At 39.6% G+C, this 8,436-nt stretch overlaps 1 pseudogene; it reads right to left on the reverse strand.

Moving 5' to 3' along the window:
• Positions 1-1,050: 1,050 nt before the first annotated feature.
• On the reverse strand, positions 1,051-1,507 carry LOC108513525 (AP-1 complex subunit sigma-2 pseudogene; annotated as a pseudogene).
• Positions 1,508-8,436: the final 6,929 nt, after the last annotated feature.

Genomic DNA, 8,436 nt, shown 5'->3' on the forward strand with positions numbered 1-8,436 from the left:
TTTACTTTTATGTATACTGAAATGTTCACTAGTCTTTGGTTTTATAAAATGAGGTTTCACATTATAATTTAAGAATTTCGTGGCTCAAGCCTGTCATCCCAGCACTTTGGGAGGCCGAGACGGGCGGATCACGAGGTCAGGAGATCGAGACCATCCTGGCTAACACGGTGAAACCCCGTCTCTACTAAAGAATACAAAAAACTAGCCGGGCGAGGTGGCAGGCGCCTGTAGTCCCAGCTACTCGGGAGGCTGAGGCAGGAGAATGGCGTAAACCCGGGAGGCGGAGCTTGCAGTGAGCTGAGATCCAGCCACTGCACTCCAGCCTGGGCGACAGAGCGAGACTCCCTCTCAACAAAAAAAAAAAAAAAAAAAAAAAAAAAAAAAAGAAATTCCTTGTCAAATATAGTAATTAATAAATGTGTATTGCCCAATTGTTTCATTTTACATGTATACAGATATGTCATTTTCATATGTGTATATAATCAGATTAAGGGAAACTGACCTATAAACTTTAAAATATCCAGAAAAGTCATCTTTTTCTGCCCCATTCATATTTAAGTCCTTTAACTTATCACTTGATTAACCAAAGTTCCTTCTTAAAAAATTGTATATGGCTGGGCGCAGTGGCTCAAGCCTGTAATCCCAGCACTTTGGGAGGCCAAGGTGGGCAGATCACGAGGTCAGGAGATCAAGACCATCCTGGCTAACATAGTGAAACCCCGTCTCTACTAAAAATACAAAAAATTAGCTGGGCGTGGTGGCAGGCACCTGTAGTCCCAGCTACTCAGGAGGCTGAGGCAGGAGAATGGCGTGAACCCGGGAGGTGGAGCTTGCAGTGAGCTGAGATCCGGCCACAGCACTCCAGCCTGGGCGGCAGAGCGAAACTCCGTCTCAAAAGAAAAAAAAATCGTATTGGCTTGAATGAAGTAGCTTAGAAAAACAGTAATGCTGACAAGACATCATCTTACACCATTAGCTAACATGGACATGAAGCCAGGGGCCATCTACAGTGTGTGAAATGCCACAGGAAGTCATCAACAAGGAGGAGAGTTATGTCAGTCCAGTTTCTTTAAGAACTCTGTGTGGGGTTTAAGCTTCCTCCTGCGGTAGATGAGCCTGTGCAGTTGCCTTAAGGACATTTTTCTTGGAGGTTTCCTAGCTTCCCCTCCCAAAAGAACTCATCCAAAATAAAATAAACCTCTTCAAAATTAAAGATGATATCAAGTTCACATACACTGCCAAAATACTTGTCAAATAATTCCATGTAATGATGAATTGTTTCTAGGGTAGTTAGTTCATTGCCCTGATTTGCAGTAGCACAGCAAATATACAAACGGCGTATCTTTTGTAAACAATCTTCAGATATCTTCACATTTTAGGTTTCTGTGCTAAAGTGAACAAGTTCTCTTGTAATATTTTCCTTCTCTTTGTCCAATAGCTGGATATGCCATTTTTGCAGTTGAGGCTTTCCCTGACAACTTTTAATAAAAAGCAGCATAAACTGCATGGTGGTCTCAGGTTGCCAGTGCGCAGGAGGTCCGCCTGTGGCAACAGGTCCTGAGGGGAAGCCAGTTACCATGCTGAGGAAGAGAAGCGGCCATGTTGCTGTGGGGAGGGGACCTGGTTGACCCACATTTTCTTTATACATTCATCTGTTGAAGGACATTTGGATTGTTTCTACCTTTTGGTTATTGTGAATAATGCTGCTATGAACCTTGGTGTACAAGTATCTGAGTCCCTGCTTTGCATTGTTTTGGGTATATGCCTAAGAGTAGAATTGCTGGACCATATGGTAATCCCACATGTAACTTTTTGAGCATTCTTTCTCTTTCACATTTGCTTCATTATCTCTGAATAACATTTCCACGATAGTATAAACGCAGCTCCAGCATCTCCAGGTTCACAACGTCATAGTATTTAGACCGGAGAAGAGAGATTATCTTCCTCTAACAAAAGGTTAAAAACCTGGGAAGGACATTTAATTGGCTAACTTGTCTCTTAAACTCTTATCTAAAACAGTCACTGAAGGTCAGTGAATATCAGGGATGGTGTGTGGAGATGTGATTATTGGAGAGTCCTAGGATTAACCTCATCGAACTAGGTAGAGTCAGGTTCCTACCTCATTGCTGGGGAAATGCAATCATGAGGAAAGGACAGTTCCCATCTGGGACATGTGTCTAAATCTGGCAGGAAGGGAATACAATTCCCAGAAAGAAGGGAGGGGTTGCCTGCACATGGCTATTAGAGAAATACTTGTGAGCTAAGCGACCATCCCAAATCTGCAAACATCAAAAGTTTTGTTTCGTTGTTGTAGTTTGTGGTTAATATAATCAGTCAAGGTAGGTTTGTATACCGCACCCCCCCAACCCCCACCAAAGAAGGGAACCTGTCTGAAACATAGGACATTTCATGGAATAATTCATAGTAAATCTCTTTAAACACTTGTTTAACAAGTACAGTGACATTTTTCAGGGGAAAAGCCTGTGAAAACCACTTCATATAGATAAACAGTTGACGGTTGTATTTTTAAAAATCTGTGTTTTCAATATGAGCTTATATTTCGGCTTTAGTGCCTTCATGGATACATTTCCAAACTATATTACAGCAGCAGAGAATAAAGCTGTGTACTTTGACTTTCAACTATTTGTGCCGTTTCTACTTTTAGCTTGGATTCAAATGATGTCAAATAGATGGAAACTGCCTGTTGAGAGTTAAGAACTGCATTACCAGCAGTTTTTTACTCCTACTAAGCTTGGAACACAAAGCCAAGAATTGGCATGACTTATCAGTTGTTGTATCAAATCAAATTTAGTAAATTATTGATCTGATTTCAAGATTCATGAGGTTTCCTTTGCTTTTAAAACTTCTGTTTTATATTTATACATCCAGCAAAGAAAGCTATCTTTGCTAAGCATATAATACAAGCATAAGAATAATTCTCTTATTTATTCTCTAGTGCCTCATCCCAATTAATCCTCTTTATTTCCTTTCATAATTACATTATTATGCAATTTCCTGTCTTTTATTTTTTGATTCACTCTGCATCTTACCTTTTCCATTTTAAGCATTCTTTCAGTGTTAGGCTTTCATTTCATCATTATCCATTTCACATCTCTTATTTCTGTCACAGGCCATTCCCTTTGTATCTTATTTATCACCAGATAATCAATAAGCATAATGTTCAAAAGAATGTTTTGATTCTGTACGTTTATTGACATGCTTAATTACTGCTTTTTTGTGATGGAGGAGGGGACTTAATATAGTTCAGAGAAGGAAATCAAAGAGACACAAATTGATAATGGCTGTTCATTTCCTCTTAAAAAACAATGCTCGCCAGGCGTGGTGGCTCAAAGCCTGTAAATCCCAGTCACTTTGGGAGGCGAGCGGGCGGATCACCAAGGTTTCAGGAGAATCGAGACCGATCCCTGGCTAATATGGTGAAACCCTGCCTCTACTAAGAAAAAGATACAAAAAAAAAAAAAAAAAAAAAAAAAAAACTAGCGGGCGAGGTGGCGGGCGCCTGTAGTCCCAAGCTACTTTGGGCAGCGTGAGGCAGGGCATGAATGGTGTAACCCGGGGGGCGGAGCTTGCAGTGAGCTGAGATCCGGCGCCAGTTGAACTCCAGCAACTGGGCGGACAGACGCAAGCTCCGTCTCAAAAAAAAAAAAAAAAAAAAAAAAAAAAAAAAACAAGTGCTGGTATCTAGTTATAAATTGACTTGTAGAGATTAGTTTTTTAATGTATTATGGGAATCTCTCTCTGTTTTCTGTTTTTTTTTTTTTCCTCTCTCCCCCTCCTCGCCTCTCTTTCCCCTCTGACCCATCCTTCCTCTGGTCTCTCTCTTTCCTTTTTTCCTTACCTCCATATTTCCCTCCTTTTTGCCCTTCCTCACTCCCTGTCTCATCTCCCTCCCTCTTCCAAATGAAAACATTTAAATTTTCTAGGAAAAAAAATATATTTCTAAGATGGGTTATCTACGTCTCTTCAGTTTACCCAGTAGATACCAAAAAAAAAAATTAACGTCTGTCTGTTGTCCTGGAGGGCCTGTATCTCAAAGAAGATGCTGTCGTTATGTTACCTTGGATTTGCCTATGAAAACCCCAAATTGTTGCTACCACAAGGGCCTCACCCCACTAACTTTCGATGATAGAATGGTTGCAGGGAGTCTATTGGACACAGGTACCACAGGGGGAAAATGAAGGGTGGTTGTGAAGCAGAGAGGCCCATACATAGGAGAAGAGAAAGGTTTCAGAATTTTTCAGTCTTGTTAACATATCCATTCCGTATCTCAAGGATGATTTCAGTATCTTTTTTCAGGTAATCAATTGAATGTTAGTAACTAATTCCTTTTGCTTTCTCTTTGCCTTCCTCTTCTAATGTTAGTCATTCTCTTCTCCCTTGATTACCCTCACTGATCCTATGGTTTTCTTTGCTCAACAACCAATTATTTTATATATATTTTATTTACTATATATATATATTTTTTATATATTCTCAACAACCAATTATTTTATTATTTTATATTTTATATATTATATATATATATATATATTTTTTTTTTCTTTTTTTTTTTTTTTTTTTTTTTTGAGAAGCAGTCTCGCGTGTTCTCACCCAGGCTGGAGTGCAGTGGCGCCATCTCGGGCTCACTGCAAGCTCTGCCTCCCGGGTTCACGCCATTCTCCTGGCCTCAGCCTGCCGAGTAGCTCGGGGACTACAGGTGCCGCCACCATGCCCAGCTATTTTTTTTTTGTATTTTTAGTAGAGACGGAGTTTCACCATGTTAGCCAGAGAGGTCTCAATCTCCGGTGGGACCTTGTGATCCGCCCGCCGCCTCGGTCTCCCAAAGTGCTGGGATTACAGCATGAGCCACGCGCCCGAGCCACATAATAATATTTGTTAAATGTACATTCTAAATGGGAGTGTTGACCTATATCTATTTCTCAATCAGGCATACTGTTCCATCATACCTTTCGGATTAATAAACTCTATTGGGCTTTCTTTCTGATGGCTTTTGGCCTCCTCCTGTGTTAAGACAGACTTTCTCTCCTTGCCATTACAGTGCACTCAAAGTTCCCACAATATTGCCCATCCCACTCAAGAAGAATCTCCTTTGCAATGTTAGAAAAATAATTGCTCAAATGTTAGTTCTTTATACACTTGATGGAGCTATGAACTCGACTTATCTTGACAATTTAATCCCAAGGCTTTAACATTTTCAGTGGATTCCATTTCCTCTCTTTTAATTTCTGTCCCTTTCTTTTAGATTATCTCAGTTTCAAGATAAAGAGCTAGCAGGGACACACACTCTAATAAGATTCTGGTCATGAGAATATCATGAGGAAGATTCCCACAATGCTTAACGTTGCTAAATCTTTTTACTGTACTCTCTGTATGCTTTTAAAAATTGCTTACAGGAAGTCTGGATTTGCAGTTCCAGTAGTCGTACTCATATAATCTTTCTGGACTTTCCAGGGGCATCAACTGTCTAGGGAGACTGTTGCCCTGTGTGATTTCACCGCGTCCTTTTCTCTTTAAATTCTCTTCAGAAAAGTGTTTCCTGTAAGCTGGGCTGAGAGAGAGACGAGCAAGGACACTCCCCCATACCCCTGTTGGGTTTGGAAGAAACTTGATTTGCAAGACATCTACAGGCTTGAAGGGTGGTAAGCGAAACTGGCTACGTAGTTTTCATGACCCAGGCACCAAATGAAATCGTGAGTCCTTTGTTCAAAAATTAAGAATTCAGCATTAAACCACACACTAGGCTCTTCTAAGCACAGCAGCAACTGTACAGTTCCCACTGGTCACGGTAATTTATGAAATGAGGAAGTGGTGAGGAATCCTGGGGCAGAGACAGGGTTCATCATTATTTTATTTTTCCTTCTTTTTCTAGACAGAACTCATTTGATACCAATATAAGTGAGTGAACAAGATTTTCATTAGGACATTAAAATTGCATTCTTCCACTTGTGAGGCAGGTTTAGCATTTTTTGCTATTATATTCAATGCATTGCCTCTATCTTCTTATAGTCAATAGGTTTACCCCTGTTCCCAATGTGCTACCCTGAATATTTGCTGTTCATCGAAGTTATTGTCTTGTAAAATACTGTTCTTTCCTATAACATATACATAACTACACAAAGGAGATTGTGCCAGATACCATGGAGGATCTACCTATTTCAAAATTTTTTGGATGATAAATAGTATAAAATGTAGCCCTTGCCCTCAAGTGGCTTTCTGGTTTGAGGAGATAAGGGCAAAAATAAATAAAGACCTGAAATAATTTATTTAAATGCTATAAAGGACAACTGTGTGGCATGTCGACATACTGAGAGTGACATTGACTTGTCAATTCTGTTTTAATCCTTAGTGTGATCTTGCTGGGCTACGGATGAGACCGGCCCCGTCCCAAGCACTCACTTTGTATGTCATCGTCCTTTGTTCCAAGTAATTACTAGGATACTGTAGGGATAAGTACTTACACTTACTTTGGTACCTCCATCTGTTTCTATTAGGAGGTCAGAGTATTAATAGGGGTGGTGTCGTGGAGTGTAGAACGTTCGTAGAATAGGGAATCTAAGCAGTCATTTTTAGTCTGCCTTATCCAGATAATGGAGTTTAGGACACATTTCTTTCACCCGCTTCAAGCCTTAGTTTCTTCATCTGGCTAAAGGTTAGTAATGCCTTCCTGATCAAGTAACAAATTTGCCACAATATTCAAATAAAATTAATTTGGAGCATGTTTAAGAGTTTTCCTTCGTGTCTGGGCATGGTGGCTCACGTCTGTAATCCCCGCACCTTTGCAGAGGCCCGAGGCGCGGGGATCACCAGGGTCAGGAGATGAGGACCATCCTGGACAACATGGTGAAAATCCCATCTCTACTAACATCACAAAAACTGAGCCTGGGCGTGTTGGCATTGCAACCTTTAGATCCAGCTACTTAGGAGTGCTGAGGTAGGGAGAATCGCTTGAACTCAGGAGGCGGGAGGTGCAGTGAGCCGAAGATCATTGCACTGCACTCACAGCCTGGCAACAGCGCCAATACTCCGTCTCGGAAAAAAAAAAAAAAAAGAAAAAAATAGTTTTCCTTCTCTAAGCAATACTCTTTGAGAGATACAGACATTCCCAAAGAGAGTTCCTGCCCACAAGGACCCTATAGTTTGTAAAATAACTGAGACAAAGAAAAAAATACTATAAAAGAAGTAAGACATAATAAAGACCCTAAAAGAGATCAGACTGGTTAGTGAATTGAGTATGGAAGGCAGGCAAAATATTATAAAAGAGAAGCATTGGAGTTGAACCTGGACTGGCTTTGTCAGCAAGGTGGAGGGTTGAGAAAATGTATTCTAAGAAATGGAAAGAATATCAGCAAAGTAAGGAATATGGGAAAGCCTACAACGTTTGGATAACCCAAAAGAAGATAAATCTATCAGGAAACTAGGGAGTGTGAAGGGAAAATAAAGTTAAAATTAGGTCATCAAGAGGCTTGACCATCCTGCAGGGCTAGAAGCTTTTTTGGCACATAGTATAGAAATTTTGGAAGAGTTTGGAAAAAGGGGTTTTATTAGATCAAATGAGATGTTGTATATGAAAGCAGTTTTAAAACAAGCAAGATTCTGATATAATAGACATTCTTATATCCTGTCGGATGGATTATGTATCTAGCCATGATATCAACGTACCAGCTGGCAGGACCAGTAAGTTGTCCCCTGAGGTACTGCTTACTCCTTCCAAATAGTGCAGCATTTAATTCTGTCTTCCAAGGGACTGGAAACAATCAATCTCACTTGTTATTTCAATGGTTAGAATAATGGAAAATAACCCATGGGTACAAAAGCTTTATAGATACTAGAACCTTAAGGGCTTTGAAGTAACTTCATAACGATCTTGCCAAACATGGTTGAGCCAAAGTTATCAGTGAGATTACAGTGACTAACAATAAAATATAATAACAGAAACAATAACCTTCTATGGAACACTGGCTATTTTTCAGTAATTGTGTAATTACGTTAACTATGTCATTAAATTGAGTTCTCACAACAATTCTGTAATAGAGATTTTATAGTCTCTTTACAGGTAAGGAAAGTGATATTTAGAAATACGAAGTGACTTGATCAAGAGCATGAAGCAATCAGGCATTGATGCTGATTTTTCCAGTCCAAGTGTTTTATAATCCAAAACAGCTCTTAGCAACCTTGCTTTGTTATAATTTTTGTTCTCTGTGTTTCCTAATACTTTTCAATGAACATATATTGCTTGTGAATTTAAATGATAAACTTATGTTATTTTTTTAAAATCCCCTTAAAGAATATGATTTGCCACCTGTCTGAAATTGATTATGGCTTTTGCTTCCACATTTTACGGTTAAGTTTTATCAAGATGAGAAAACCATTTCGTTGTCTTAATCATGCTTGCCAAGATCACATTTGAATCTATCC

This window comes from Rhinopithecus bieti, unplaced genomic scaffold, assembly GCF_001698545.2.
Source record: "Rhinopithecus bieti isolate Rb0 unplaced genomic scaffold, ASM169854v2 scaffold_31127, whole genome shotgun sequence".
NCBI lineage: Eukaryota > Metazoa > Chordata > Mammalia > Primates > Cercopithecidae > Rhinopithecus > Rhinopithecus bieti.